Source organism: Phaseolus vulgaris, chromosome 2 (assembly GCF_051622355.1).
Source record: "Phaseolus vulgaris cultivar YP4 chromosome 2, ASM5162235v1, whole genome shotgun sequence".
Taxonomy (NCBI): Eukaryota; Viridiplantae; Streptophyta; class Magnoliopsida; order Fabales; family Fabaceae; genus Phaseolus; species Phaseolus vulgaris.
In genome coordinates this window covers 13,160,371-13,175,966 of record NC_143499.1, presented here as the reverse complement: position 1 = coordinate 13,175,966, position 15,596 = coordinate 13,160,371, and the positions used below count along the sequence as shown (strand labels likewise).

General features: G+C 35.0%; 3 pseudogenes; all 3 read right to left on the bottom strand.

Annotated features, from left to right (window-relative positions):
• LOC150029006 (uncharacterized) overlaps positions 1 to 15,596 on the bottom strand; it is a 41,032-nt pseudogene that overhangs the window by 9,087 nt on the left and 16,349 nt on the right.
• On the bottom strand, positions 9,990 to 10,745 carry LOC150029008 (secreted RxLR effector protein 161 pseudogene; annotated as a pseudogene).
• LOC150029007 (uncharacterized) lies at positions 11,375 to 14,094 on the bottom strand (annotated as a pseudogene).

Below are 15,596 nucleotides of genomic sequence, written 5' to 3'. Positions count from 1 at the left end.
CCTTCCCAGCAACAATCTTTCAAAAGGAGACATGGAATTGATGCGTTCTCCTGCACTTGGACCAACACCTTCATCTCTGGCATTTTCAGCAGCTGCATCACCATCATCAGCAGCAACATCAACCTGTTCTTCTCTATTATCATCACCATTAGCTTCACTTGATGATCACCACCTTTGCTAACCCACTTTCCACCAATTTTTTGTGAAATCCATCTTGCTAAGTGATCCAATGTTGACCTCATATGATGTTTTCATCACTTCAGATTGCTCATCTTCAAGATCAACTTCAAAGTAATGCATAAATTTTGTAATAAGAATAGTGTAGGGATAGTGGTAGTCACTTAACCTTTTGGATTTCAGCATATGTTCTTTGATGATATGAATCCAATTCGACTTGAGTTTGTTCATGAGGAAATAGATGAATACCAAGTCTTCCTCAGTTAACACAAAGTGATTACTTCCACGTGGAGTTAACATCCATATCATAATGAAAGCCATTAGCCTTTCATTCAGATTCAAGCCTCCTACAGAAAAAATTCTTACCTTGGATTGTGGATTCTTCAAACAGCTTTTATAAAACTGCATTTTGTTAAATTCTTCAACAACTCCAATATTTCCTTTATTTCTCTTTAATCTAGCATATTTCAGACCAGTGATGCCAGTCGAAACATCATGGGTAATTTCCAGATTAATCTCTTTCATATGTGTGCAAAGATTGTCACCAACAATGTGAAGATTGGTGTAGAATACTCTCACAAGATCTGGATAAATGTTCCCAGACATTTCAAGAAATCTTTTCAGCTGCTACTCCTTCAAAAGATTTCTCAATTCAGATAACTTCTACTCTTTCAACCAATTGAATGAAATGAGCTTAGGATTGTTGGTAATCTTTCTACTTGTCTCATGTAGATATCTTTCGATCTTCTCACTCTCTCCAGAAAACCATTTTTCAAGACGCCTTCCTCTTTTTACCCCACGGGTCTTCATTCTTTTGGAGGAAGAAGGTGTGGAGTTCATCGAGAGAGGAGGAAATTTGTTGTGGTAGGAGAAGTATGCACCAGATTTGAGATGAAACAAAGAGTTGTGTAATGGGTTGATTTTGTGAAGAAAAACAACTGCATAAAGATATGGTTATGTGGACATTAAAATCACCAACAGACTTTGGCTTTTAGTGGGTTGTTTTCCTCAAGAAAAAGAATTTGTTTAGAGGCATACAGACCCACGTCAACTTTGAATTAAAAAACACATGGTTGGCACAATAAGATTTGACTAGTCATAGTGGCTCTTAAATTTCCAAGAGAATATGGAATATATTCCATATATTAGTAATGTAACTGCTTTTCATAGAGAATTCAAGGCCATGATAAATGCAATGTTGACCCATAACAGCTTTGAGAAAGAATCAGCAACATAATCAATACACGGAAAACCAATCTAGCTGTAAAGCAGTGCTGACAGAGGCAAAACAATCGGTTGTTTCGAAAAAACAATTGATTGTTTTTCTATGACAACAATTTAGATATTTCACAGACCAAGGATTATTGGCAAAGGAGAATCAGATTTGAAATCCTTCACTTAGCTTTTACATGGATAAAAGATTTTACATGTAAAGATATCACATGAGATCTTTCATAACTCAAGAATAAAGAAAACAATATGGTTTTATCCATTAGAACAATGTTGTTCTCTCAATGAGCCATAGGACATGATTAAAGAGATTCACTTGACTTCCAAGATAGTTGACTGCAAGATATAGAACTACAACAGGGTGTCCAAATAAAATCTTTTCCCTTCATAGGCTTGTTCCAATAAACTCAAGAGTTATTGATTCTTTAGAAATCCTGCAAAATGATGAAATCAAGCAACAAGATTTGGTCCCTTTACAAATTTGGGTCCTTTGGTATCAATTTGATAATCTGGAACCTTGGAATTCTTACGAACACACTTCATAACACCTCTAAGAACAAAAAATTCCTAATTTTGCAGAACCTAACATAATGGCCTTTTTCATACAATAGAAGCATGTAACAACCGTTGTTTCGATTTTTCAATCGGTTGTTTTTCTGGCACAGTTAAATAAGGCTTTGAAATTCCATTTTTCTTACTCTGTGGATAAAAACTTAAACCAGATTTTCCAAAAACACATTTTTGAGATGCCAGAATATACATAAAGTTGGATTTTCCTTTTGAAAGCATGTCCATAGTTTTCACAAGATAGTGAACCTTGTTTTCAAGAGATTCATAATTTTCACAAACATTTGAGTCATACTTGCAAGAAGAGTTCTTGTAAATCAAATCCAAATTTTCAAAATCAATTTTAGACTTTTTCAACTCTTCCTCCAGTGCCTTGACTCTATTTTCAAGACAATTATTCATACCTTTAAACTGGTTGTTCAAGAGGCCCAATCTATTAGCTTCTTCATGTGTTTCTTTGAAAGCCTCAAGAAGCTGGCTATAATTTTCAACATTTAGAGAAGTGCAGGAACTTACACTTGCTACATTGCTTGCATCATTTTCTTCTTTGGCCATTAGACATAGATTGGCTTCTTCATCTTCACTTGATGAGGAGCTTGATGAAGTAATTGTTGATCAAGAGTGACCAAGTGCTTTGAAGAATCCAAATCCAAGATGTTTGATGAAAGGCTAGTGTTGTTGTTGTTTCTGGGTGTGATCTGGGTAGAATAGAATGTGATCCACTCCTTTGTTGAATCTAAAACGGATGTGATTTAAAACCTTTTTGAAATCAAGTGTTTTTTCAACTAAGTGAAAAACAACTTGTTGTTTTGTCGAATCAACCGATTGTTTTACTCTTAGGATTTTTGAAAATGTTGAAAATTGTTTTAGTTTGGTTGACTTAACTGTCAAGCCAAACAATCAGTTGTTTCGTGGTTTCAACCGATTGTTTCTTTGAAAATCCTAACAGAATTCAGTTTTTAATGTTGAATCTGCTTTAAATGTTTTTCAACTGAATACGCTCCTTCATTAATTGCTATGACTAATCTTTAAAAAATATAAATAGTTTGTTTATGTTTTCAAACAAGACATAGAAACAGTATTTTGAGTTTTCAGTTGTGAAGAGAAAGTTTTTGATTCTAAGATTTAAACATTCACATCAAGCTTTGGGTTTTCAAAGAGAGTGGAATAGGATTGCAATTGTATTGATTTCATTTTGTACTGTGAACAAGAGTAATCCTTTCTAAACCTATTGTATTTCTGGTGTTGTGTTGTCAAGGAGTGTTGTGTGTTCTTGAGGTGGTAAAGATCAATACTCTTAGTGTGTTTTGCCAAAGGTAGTGTGTTTCTTGAAGGGTTCAAGGTCACTACTTTGGTGGTTTGTGTTTTGTAATCTGGTTTGATTGCTTAGTGGATTACCTAGTTGTATTTTGGGGACTGGATGTAGCTCTTGGCTTAAGAGTGAACCAGTATAAACTGTTAGTCTATCTCTCTCTTACTCTGAACTCATTTAATTTATGTTTTAAGCTTTGCTAATATAATCAACCGATTGTTTTTCTGTTGCTTTGTTGTTTAATTGCTTAAGTTCTTGGCAAACTTGATTCTTGTTCTGGATTCACACAAAGAATTTTGTTAAACCTGAAAAAGTTTTCAAAAACCTCTCTTAAACAATTCACCCCCCCCCCTCGTTTAAGGCCACATATTCTAACAGTTACATCATTATCATCTCAAGCAATGTATGCCCTTTTTTATTTTCCCTTCTTTTCAAACTTCTTACTTGGCCTCTTCTCCTTGTTTTCTTTATTTGGACATTTTCAGCCTTTAAATTCCCCTTTTCACCACATCCATAACATGTATATTTGTTAGTAGTAAAGTCACTAGGTTTCTTGCTGCTATATTTGTCATGAGTATCATCTTTGGTGCGGTTCTTCTTTAAGAACTTGCTGAATTTCTTGGACAACAAGCTAAGAATCTCTCTCTCACTTTCATCACTTGAATCTTGACAGTTTTTGTTCCCAACAGCTTTCAAAGATATTGTCCTCACATGTTTATCCTCATTTTCTTGAACACTTTAGTCTATTCATCTCTAATTCGTGCTCTCGCGACTTTTCAAACAATGAGGCAGTGGTCACGGAGGTTAGATCCTTTGATTCAGATATGGCAGTAACCTTAGGCTCCCATGTTCTGTCAATACACTTGAGGATTTTGATGTTTAGTTCCTCTTTGTCAAAGATCTTTCCAAGACTTATAAGGTGATTAACAATATGAGGAAACATTTTTGCACATCCGCAATTGATTCAGCTTTCTACATCCTGAACATTTCATACTCTTGGATGAAAGTATGTTTTCTTGCCCTCTTAACATCATTTGTGCCTTCATGAGTTACCTCTAGAGTATCTCACATCTCATTTACAGATGTACATTGTGACAACCTAAAAAACTCATCCGAATTTAAAGCAGAGGTGATAATATTCTTCGCAATACAATCAAACTTGGCTCTTTTGTTTTCAGCTTCAGCCCATTGGGACCAAGGTTTTTCAATAAAAACACTATCTTTTTCAAGCTTAGGAATAAAAGGACCATTTTAAATGGCATCCCGAATTCCTCTATCCAATGATTCAACAAAGATTTTCATACGTACCTTCCAAAATTGGTAATTCAAACCATAGAATAAAGGTCGCCTGTTTATTGAGGCACCCTCCCTAAAAGGTAGATGTTTAGCCATTTAAAAAAGGATTTTAGGATCAAATTTGAATAACTTTTAAGAACCAAGCTCTTGATACCAATTGTTATAATTTATGGCCTTAAACAAGAGGGGGAGTGAATTGTTTATAAAATATTTTCGCAAATTTAGAAGGTATAATGAAAGCTAATGAAAAATCACAGAAAAAGAAACTAAGGAAACCAAAAACCAGAACTTATTTAGTTTATTAACAGAAAATCAACTCGTTGTTTTTATCAACAGTGAATAAAAACAACTTAAATCAGATAGTAAAGAGTTCAGGGAAAGAGATAAGCACACAAGCATATTTATACTGGTTCACTCTTATCCCAAGAGCTACATCTAGTCCCCAGAAACCACTAGGAATTCCATTATGCAATTGATAAGTGCCTAATTTCAGTAATCTTTCATATTAAAATATAGGCACTTATGAGGATTTATTGCTAATTTACATATAAAATAATCTCTAATTTATGAATTTATACCTTTTTACATTTTTATGAGCTTGATTTGAATAAAATCATTTTATTCCCAAATTTGGTGTTAATTGCAGATTTCTAAGGAAGATTGAAGATTTGGAATAAAGGAGAATAATTTGAGCTAAAAGATAAAGCCGGAAGGTCCTAGAAAGGAAAAAGATGCAAAGAAAGATTGGGCTTTTTTTATGTTTTATCGTTTAGCCCATTAGCGCGACACAGGAAGCAACCTAACCCTAGAAAACTAGGATAAATAGAGGGCTAGAGGCTCAACCCTAGGCCAGATTGAGAGGAAAACACCATAGAGTGAATTGTAACCCAATTGGGAGAATGGAAGGTGCTAGAAGTATGGGTGGCTAATTCTACCTTTGGGATTGGGAGTAATCTGCTCAAACTCTTATGTATTGAGGTGATATCTTATATATTAATATTCATTTCTTGATTGATTATTGGTATTGTTGTTTTACTTTTAATTTTCCGTGACAAATAGAGAATCTTAAATCTGACCGGGAGGTATTTTTAGGGTTCGGACCTAAACGATATTTGAGTTCTAGGAATATTTGAGTTCTAGGAATAGACTTGAAATGTTAATTGCTATTAAACGTCTGAGCTTCGTTCTAAGTTGTTCTTATAATTATGCGAGGGATTGATAGTTAGGGGACATTCTTAAGGATTTTATATGTGAGGAATCTATATAAATGATTTTTATACGGGCATCAATTTCAATCAAAGAACTTAATATTGACCTGCTAATCAAAATACTTGAGAGTGAGAGAGATGAAACTAATCCTTATTTTTCCAATTGAAACAACTAATTCTTTGTTTTTTTTCTTATTTATCAGTGCCAACACAAATAATTCAAAACTCTTTTAATTGTTCTGTTTTTATATTTAGCGGTTATTGTACTCGATAATTCACTGTTCCTTGTGGGATCGATATCCGTCCTTAGGGACAATTATTACTTCTGACAAACGCGGTGCACTTGCCGTAAAAAGTCATCAGCAATCAATCACAAATTACAAAACACACACCTAAAGAAGTGATCTTGAACCCCTCAAGAACACACACTTATTTTGGCAACTACACCACAAAACTCAAAACAACCTCTGATTCTGCACACACCACAAGTAGTCCATAAATACAAGAGATAAAGAGAAGGATTAAACCTGATTAAACTCAAATAAAAATATCAAACAACAATCCTATTCCACTCTTTGAGAAAATCCAAAAGCTTGAAGTAAATCTTTGAAAACATAAGTCACTTAGTCAAATCTGAATTCTCCAATCTGTGTTTTGTTCCTTAGGAGCGTAAAACAACCTTTATATACTCCAAAGTTTTGTTAAAAATGTTGAAGATGGAGAATGCTCCTTGAAGACAATATATGTGCTTGATATAGCAAAGTGTGTGCCTTGCTTTGAAGCATGTCAAATTGTATTTGGGTGGTCTTGTATATAGGTTAAAGTGTGTTTAAGGTAGTTTTTTGCATCGTGACCCACCCTATAACCCTAATCAAGGTGATGAGATCAAGCACAAAGTTTTCTTAATGTTTTTCTCATGTCTTTTCTCAAAATATGTTTTACTGCACAAAAAAATGAATTTGTTGTTCCTTAAAAGAATAGATTCTTTTTTAAATTGGAGCCTTGTTTTTAAAGTTTTTTCATAGCTTTGTTTTTTGCACCAAGAAGCTTGACTTAGTCTCTTATGCTATCAAAATACTAAGCTGTAACAGTTGAAAATCTCTTTTTGCCTTTTGTGAAAATAAATTTGTTCATTCTATTTTCAATCTGTTCTTTTTATAACAGCTCTTTAACTATTTTTTGAAAGTCTGTTATAAATCGTTTCTTATATAAAGAGAGACATATCTAACTTGAAAAGTATGTTGAGCAATCAAGTTTTAAACAGAGATTAAAAAGTTTTCAGTGAGTTGAAAAGGATTTGCACGTGTTCTTGAAAGAGTTTTTCAAAAGAAATCAAAGTGTGTTTGTTCTTGTGTGCCCTAAGCTGGGTGGAGGTGTTGCAATCTGTTCCACTGATTTTCTTCAGTTTCCTGCATTTTCTTTTCAGGTGTATTCGATTCAATCATTCTTATCTTTGTAACAGTGATTGAAAGACACTTCTTGATAGTGTTTCTTGAAGTGTTGGTAGTGCTGAAATAGCATTTTTCAGCTTGGTGTGCCTTGTTCTTGTAGGGTTCAAGAACTTAAGGTTGTGTAATTGATTTGTACTGTTTTTCAATGGATTTCACCTTGGATAAGGTGAGACTAGATGTAGCTCTTATTGAGTGAACCAGTATAAACGTGTGGTGTTCAATCTCTCTTAATCTTTGCACTCATTTACGGTTTCTTGTGTTGATTTTCCATAAAATAAACATGTTCAATTAAAATTGAATCTATTCTTTTTGGGTCTGTTTATACTGTTCTTTATATTCTGGAAACTGATCTAAATAGTTGGTAGTTAATTGAGTTCTACTTTGGTTGTATTAGAAGTAAATTTATATGTTAAAACAAAACCAATTAAGTGTCACGTTCTATTCAAGTGTGAGGTCTAATAATCAAAGATTGTTTCTTAATTCAACTCTTGGTTTTCATCTTTGCATATTAATGTGATACATTGTTGGTTGTTGAATTCTCTTAATATCTGGAAATCATATAACTGAAACACTGTCTTTATAAAGTAAGTAGAAAAATAAATCTGTTATTTCCAAAATAAATCAATTATTTTGCTTTGTACTATTAAAAATCCATATCTGTTTGAAAATCTTATAAGCTCAATTCACCCCTCCGCCTTCTTGAAGTTAGATACTAATAAACCCAACAAAAAAAACATTTAAAGCAGGAACCAATTCAGTTTTAAAGCATTTAAAACAGATTTACCAAACTTAACAGAATTTTGTTATGGATTTTCAAAAAACAATCGGTTGAAATCACGAAACAACCGATTGAATTGGTTTGACAGCAAAGTCAACCAAAGTCAAACAGTTTCAAATCCTTTTCAAAACCCACCAAGTGTCAAACAACCGATTGAAACGATAAAGCAACTGGTTGTTTTTCCACTTCTTTAGAAAACACTATTTTTCAAAAAGGTTTTGATTTAAATCATATTTGGATTCTAACCAAGAGTGGATTACAAATTCAAACTACCCAGAACCAACACACACAAGCTACAACTAAGCCTTCAACCAATCTTCATGGATTTGGAGACATCAAAGCCCTTGTTCAACAATATAGGTTGGTTCTTCCCTATTGGGCCAACCGGTACCCCAATTCATGTTCATAAACCAAACATAATCTCAGCTCGTTGCACGATATGACCGATGTCTTGACCCATTCAAGAGGGCCGACTGATACCAAGGCGCTTAAAGGAAGTCAGCGAAGCTAACCACGGATTAAGCGCTAAACAGTGCAGCCCAACTCTCTAATCTGGCCCAATTACAAAGGCCCATTAAGGTAATATAAATAACACAAATTCCAAGAATTGGATACGTCATTATCTACAGTACTCTGACAACCGAGTGTCGAACTCCTTTGCTGACTTGAGCTTTGGAGTGCCTTCTGCAGGTACCATCCGAGTCTATGCACGAGACGACCGAGAGGTGTGACGAGAAGAAAGAGAGGATAAACTTGTGAGGAAGGAAGTTGCATACCAGTATGACCGATCGATAGGTGTTGGAAGATCGTTGATACCAATAGTTCTTTAGGCCCCAAACCCCGTTCGAGAACAAAGCATAAAATTGATACGCACATAAATACGATATGAATACGGATACGACACGGATATGAATACGGAGATATGGTTAAATTAAAAAATATAGGATAGTTAAATTGAAAAATATAGGATACGGGACACAAATATATATACATATATATTATTAAAAGGTATTAATATACTTTCTATTCTGAAAAAAAAAATCAAGAGAAACATTTATAAAAAAAGTCTAAGAAAAGATAAACTTATTTAAATTATAATGTTTGAATTTTACATCTGTTCATCCTCATTGGAAAATACAACTTCTAATTCTAGTTCATCAAGAGATAAACTAGCAATCTCAATCCAATGAAAAATCATCTCCTACAATATTCCACAATTTAGTTTCCTCTTCTTTGTATTTTGAGGAGTTTCTTGAGAGAAGACGAAGATTATTATGAACAAATACTAGACCATTTGCCCCTTTAGGTGTCATCTTATTTCTTTTCAGAGAATGTATGAAAGAGTAGGTACTTCAATTTCTTTCACAACAAAAAGAAGAACATGGTTGTCCAAGTAGCTTAATAGCCATTTTCTAAAGTGTTGGTGCATGAACTCCATGAACAATCCACCATGATTTTGCATCCATTTTACTTATATCCCTTATGGAGTCAACATTGGCAAAATATTATCTTCCATCTGAAAAGTTTGCAAATTCTATATTTACGTGTTTCCTTACATCTGCATCATCAAAGTACCTCTTAAAACATTTTTTCCTTTCATGAGTAATTTCGACATCTTAATGTGGGGCAAGTCTTTTTGAATCTTCATTTAACCATTCATGATTATAATATCTACAAAATTAAAAATATATAAACATAAATTAATATAACATTATAAATTTATGATATTATAAATAATATGTACACAACAAAATATAATTATAAAGAATTTAACTATATAATGTATTAAAGGAAAAGAAAGAATAGGGTAAATCCCTTGTGTATATTGAACACATAGGGTTATGTTTATATAGGAAAAGAAACATATGGGCTAAGCCCATTACATAAATATGAGATATCTAACAATATCTATAATATCACATAATATCAAATCATATCTAATTATATCTAATAATATCTAACACTCCCCCTCAAGCTGGTGCATATAGATCATATGTACCCAACTTGTTACAAATGTAATCAATCCTAGGCCCTCATAAAGGTTTAGTAAAAATATCTGCTAATTGATTATTTGAATTAACAAACTCAGTCTTGATATCTCCTGGTATAATCTTTTCTCGAATGAAATGATAATCAATCTCAATATGTTTTTTCCTTTAATGAAAAGCTGGATTTGAGCTAATATGAAGAGTAGTCTGATTATCACATATAAGTGTCATTTGAGTGACCTCTCCAAATTGCAATTTTTTAAGTAACTGTTTAAGCCAAATAAGCTCACAAGTAGCCGAGGCCATAGCTCTATATTCTGCTTCTGCACTAGATCTTGCCACAACACTTTGTTTCTTGCTCTTCCAAGAGATCAAGTTATCACCAATGGAGACACAATAACCAGAAGTTGATCTTCTTTCAGATGGAGATCCTGCGCAATCAACATCTGAATAACAAACGAGTTTATGGTTATTATGACCATATAACAAACCTTTTCCAGGAGAGCCTTTAATGTACTTCATTATACGAATGACTGCATTCCAATGATCTTCACATGGAAAATTAAGAAATTGACTCACCACACTGACTGCAAAGGAAATATCAGGACGAGTAACAGTGAGATAGTTCAATTTTCCAACTAATCTCCTGTACTTCTCAAAATCTGAAAGAGGCTCCCCTTGATTAGATAAAAGCTTGACATTGGGATCCATGGGAGTATCAACAGATTTCGAATTCATCAACCCAATTTCCTCCAAAATATCCAATGCGTATTTTCTTTGACAGATAACAATACCAATATTGGATTGTGCTACCTCAATCCCCAAGAAATATCTTAGTTTGCCAAGATCTTTGGTCTTAAAGTGTTGACAAAGGTGTTGTTTTACTTGTGAGATGTCATGGTGATCACTGCCTATAAGAACAATGTCATCAATATATACTACAAGATAGATACACCCAGCACTCGAGTGACAATAAAAAACTGAATGATCTGCTTCACTACGAGTCATACTAAATTGTTGAACAACATTGTTAAATTTCCCAAACCAAGCCCTAGGAGACTGCTTGAGGCCATATAAGGATTTGCGAAGACGACATACCAATCCAGAAGACTCCCCTTGAGCAACAAAACCGGGAGGTTGCTCCATATAAATTTCTTCCTGCAAATCCCCATTAAGAAAAGCATTTTTGACATCCAGTTGATAAAGAGGCCATTGTTGAAGAGCAGCCATAGCGATGAATAAGCGAACAGATGCCATCTTTGCCACTGGAGAAAAAGTATCACCATAGTCTAAACCAAAAATTTGGGTATAACCCTTAGCCACAATACGAGCTTTGAGACGATCAATAGTACCACCAGGACCAACTTTTATAGCAAAAATCCACCTGCAACCAACAACAGATTTCCTAGATGGTAAAGGAACAAGTTCCCAAGTTCCATTATTCTGAAGCGCATTCATTTCATCAAACATGGCCTGACGCCAACCAGGATGAGCTAAGGCATCACCTACAAATTTTGGAATGGATACAGAAGAAATAGACGAAAGGCAGGTATAAAAGGGTTGAGATAATCTATGGTAACTCAAAGCAGTATAATGTGGAGAGGGATTACAAGTAGAACGTATACCTTTACGGATAGCAATAGGAAGATCAAGTTCAACTGTCGAAGGTTCAACTGTAGGAGCCAGAGGGGGATGAGGTGTTGGCACCAGAATAGAGTCTGCTGATGGACGATGAGACATTTGACGATGACTATACACCTGAAGAGTTGGTGGCAGTGGTGAATCGTTAGGTGCACTAGGCACAACAAGAGGAATATTAACTTGATTAGATAAAGAAATTGAAGGAGAAGGACAAGACTTAAAGTAAAGGGAAGATTCACTGAAGGTGACATCTGCTGAAATAAAATAACGGTTTAAAGAATGTGAGAAACATTTATATCCTTTTTGTGATCTATTGAATCCTAAAAAGACACATTTGTGTAACTTAGGAGATAATTTATCAAGACCATGACTAAAATTATGAACAAAACATGTGAACCCAAAAACATTGGGAGGTAAAGAGTGGAGTGGGTCATGTGGAAATAAAATAGAATGAGGAATTTTGTTATCTAAAACTGAAGATGGCATGCGATTAATGAGATAACATGCACTAAGAACAGCATCACCCCAAAAACGCTGAGGAACATCACCATGGATTAAAATAGTACGAGTTGTTTCAACAAGATGTCTATTCTTGCGCTCAGCTACCCCATTTTGTTGAGGTGTATAAGCACATGAAGTTTGATGAAGAATACCATGAGGATCCATAAAATTTTTAAAAGAATGAGAAAGATACTCACATCCATTATCACTGCGCAAAATTCGGATGGAAATTCCAAATTGATTTTTAATTTCATTGTAAAATATTTAAAATATAGAAAACAACTCAGAACGGTTTTTCATTAAAAATACCCAAGTACATCTTGAATAATCATCAATAAAAGTAACAAAATACTAAAATCTTAAAATCCTCAATTAGACTTAATACGACTTGGTCCCCAAATGTCAGAGTGAACTAAGGCAAAAGGAGATGAAGCACGTTGTGAGACACTACTAGGAAAAGAACTACGAATGTGCTTCCCTAACTGACACGACTCACACGATAAAGTAGACACATTAGACAAACTTGGAACAAGCTGCTAAATCTTAGCAAGACTAGGATGACCCAACCGAGCATGAATGAGAGATGGAAAATCCGGTGCCAACATGAGACTCACATCCGGTGCCAATCATCCTTCCCGAACTCCGATCCTGTAAAGTAACAGAATCTTTGGTAAAAGAAATAACACAATCAAGGGAACGGGTGAGACGACTACGACAAATAGATAATAAGTTAAATGGAGACCTATGGACATAAAGAACATTATCAATAGATAAAGAAGAAAAAAGATTAATAGTACCAACACCATGTGATGGTACCCTATATCCATTGGCCATGGTAACCGAAGGTAAATAACCCGTAGTAGATAGGGAAGAGAAAAAAGATTTATTGCCAGTAATGTGATCAGTGGCACCTGAATCTAGAACCCAAGGGCCAAGGGAAGTGAAGTGAGTGAGGCCAACAAAACATGTACCTGAATGTGCAACAGAAGTCGTGGAACTAGGGTTCTGACGATTCTCATACCATTAAGAAATTCATTGAAAATAGGAGGCTGGCCTGGGGTATCAATTGAAGTATGGTCCATGGTAGAAGGTTGCACAGGGCAATTTTAGCAACCGCAACAGATCTAGGAGGACGACCATGTAAGGCATAACATCTGTCAATTTTGTGGCCAAGTTTGCCACAATGGTCACACTTGTGACGCCCTTTACCCAGCTTGTGAGGGCGAGTACGATCATTATGCTAAGAGACTAAAGCAAAATAGTCATCAACATGAGACATTATATCAGTGGTGTGTTTACCTGGCACACGCAAAAGGGTAGAACAAGTGGAAGTAAAATTGGGCACAATAGGAGATCCCAAAATTTGATCACAAACGTGAGAATAATCATCAGGAAGGCCATGTAAACCCAATAACATGAAGAACTTGGATATTTGTTCTAGTTTTTTAGAAGGAGTAGGGGCAGGAGGTAATAACTCATTAAAATCATGAAGAGGAGCATGAAGTTTACCCAGATATTCCGCCATTGTACCATCAAGACATTTGGGAGCAACAATTGTGAGAAGATTTTGACACACACCATAAAGACGTTGAGTATCATTGGTGTATAATAATTTTGCTTGTTCCCAAACTTCTGAACATGTCTCATAGGTACGAAAAATTTGTTTTAAAGATGAGTGAATGGTCGATTTGATAACAATGCATAATTGAGCATCAATTTTCAACCAAAGGGAAACCTCATTTTCAGCAACAGTAGGATGAGTAAGATGATCAACATAACCTTGACTCTTAAGCCATAATTTAATATCTGATGCCCAAGTGTCATAATTGGTTCCATCCAATTTGTCAATGGAAAAATGAACATTGACGTAATTAGTATAAATAGATGGATCTGGCATAATGACTGCGGAAGAAGTCACAGTAGTAGCGGCAGCGGAAGAAGCCATAGTGGCCACGGAAGCGGAAGAAGCCAAAGAAGATAAGGACAAACCCAATCACCGGTTAATTGGCGGCAACAACAAAGATGAACCAAGTAGAGGATGCTCAAGCCCATGAAGCCCAAGCCCAACAAGGGGCCCAAGCCCAACGAATTACTAGGAGCATGGCAAGAGCTTTGGGACAAGAGTATAATAAGATGGCTCTTCTTATTTCTTTTATAGAATAGGGGTGCGGATGTAATAAATAGGTGTAAGTAGTAAGGGAGGTTAGGGGGGAGTGTAGATAGGAGTTAGGAGGTGCCAAACTAGGAAGGAAAGTCACACTTCCTTCATTGTCTAGTTGGCGCCGAATTTCATCAGCATTTGAGGTTCATTTAGCTTGCATTTCAGCACCTCATAGGCTATAAATAAGGTGCTTCTCTTTGTATTTTTCAGATTGGAATTTTATAGTAGAGAGACTATACTCAAATTTGGAGAGAAATTGTGAGTCTTGGGTCTTCTTCTTCCTTTGCCTTATCTTGTGAGCAATGGTGAGCTTCAAGTGGCGGCACTCCATCACTTATCTTGGAACAAGGAACCAAGTGGCGTGAATGGCTTCTCCAATTCTCAAAATCCAGCAAGCTTCTTCTATAAGTGTTCTTCTTCCTTTTCTTCAATTTTTGTTCGGTAGTTTTTAAGTTCTTAGTCTTTCCTTTCATTTGCACCGTTTAAATTTGTGTTTCCAGCTTTGTTTCTTTGATTCTGTTCGGTTCAGTAGCTTAGCATTTCAATTCGGTCCAGCTTTTCAATTCTTGTTCTTCATTCCTTGTGTTTGATTCCATTTGACAATATATGGACTTCCATATGAGCTTTGGTTTGGTGCAAAGTCTTGGTGAGTTCTTGAATTAGAACATTGATCCAATTCTAAGTAAAGTGCCATTTCATGACCAACTCAAGTTGCTCCTAAGAATGTCAAAGAATCATGTATTCTTGCTATTGCATTCACATCATGTGGTATCTAGAGTCTAGGCTTGTTTTTGCTTAAATTTTGAGTTGTATTGCACTTTACTTTCAAGAGCTCTTTAATTCAAGTTGTTTACCATTCTGTTTTAGGATTTATTTTGAGTTTTTCTTGCTGTTTTCTTTTGTTACACCAAGTGTTTGTGAAAAGGATTATGGCACTCATTGTTTATATGAGTATGGCTGCTCTTTTGGAATGGCACTCTCCTTCCTAGAGCTGACCTTAAGCTTCCTTTCACTTGTTGTTATATCTTGTGATATGTCTTTTAATTTTGTAATCATGTCAAGTTTTGTCTTTGTCATGTTATTCCATAATTGTCATTACTTCTAGTAGTACTTTTATTGCTTTGATTGTTTCTTGCTTTGGTTTACTTTCTGTTTTTTTTAGTTTATTGCTTGATCCTTTGTGCATTTTCAATTTTAGATTTGAGTTCATGCTTGTATTTTCATTCTATACAAGTTCCTTTACACAATTTCTATTATGTCTTTGCTAGTTCATCATACTGTTTTTC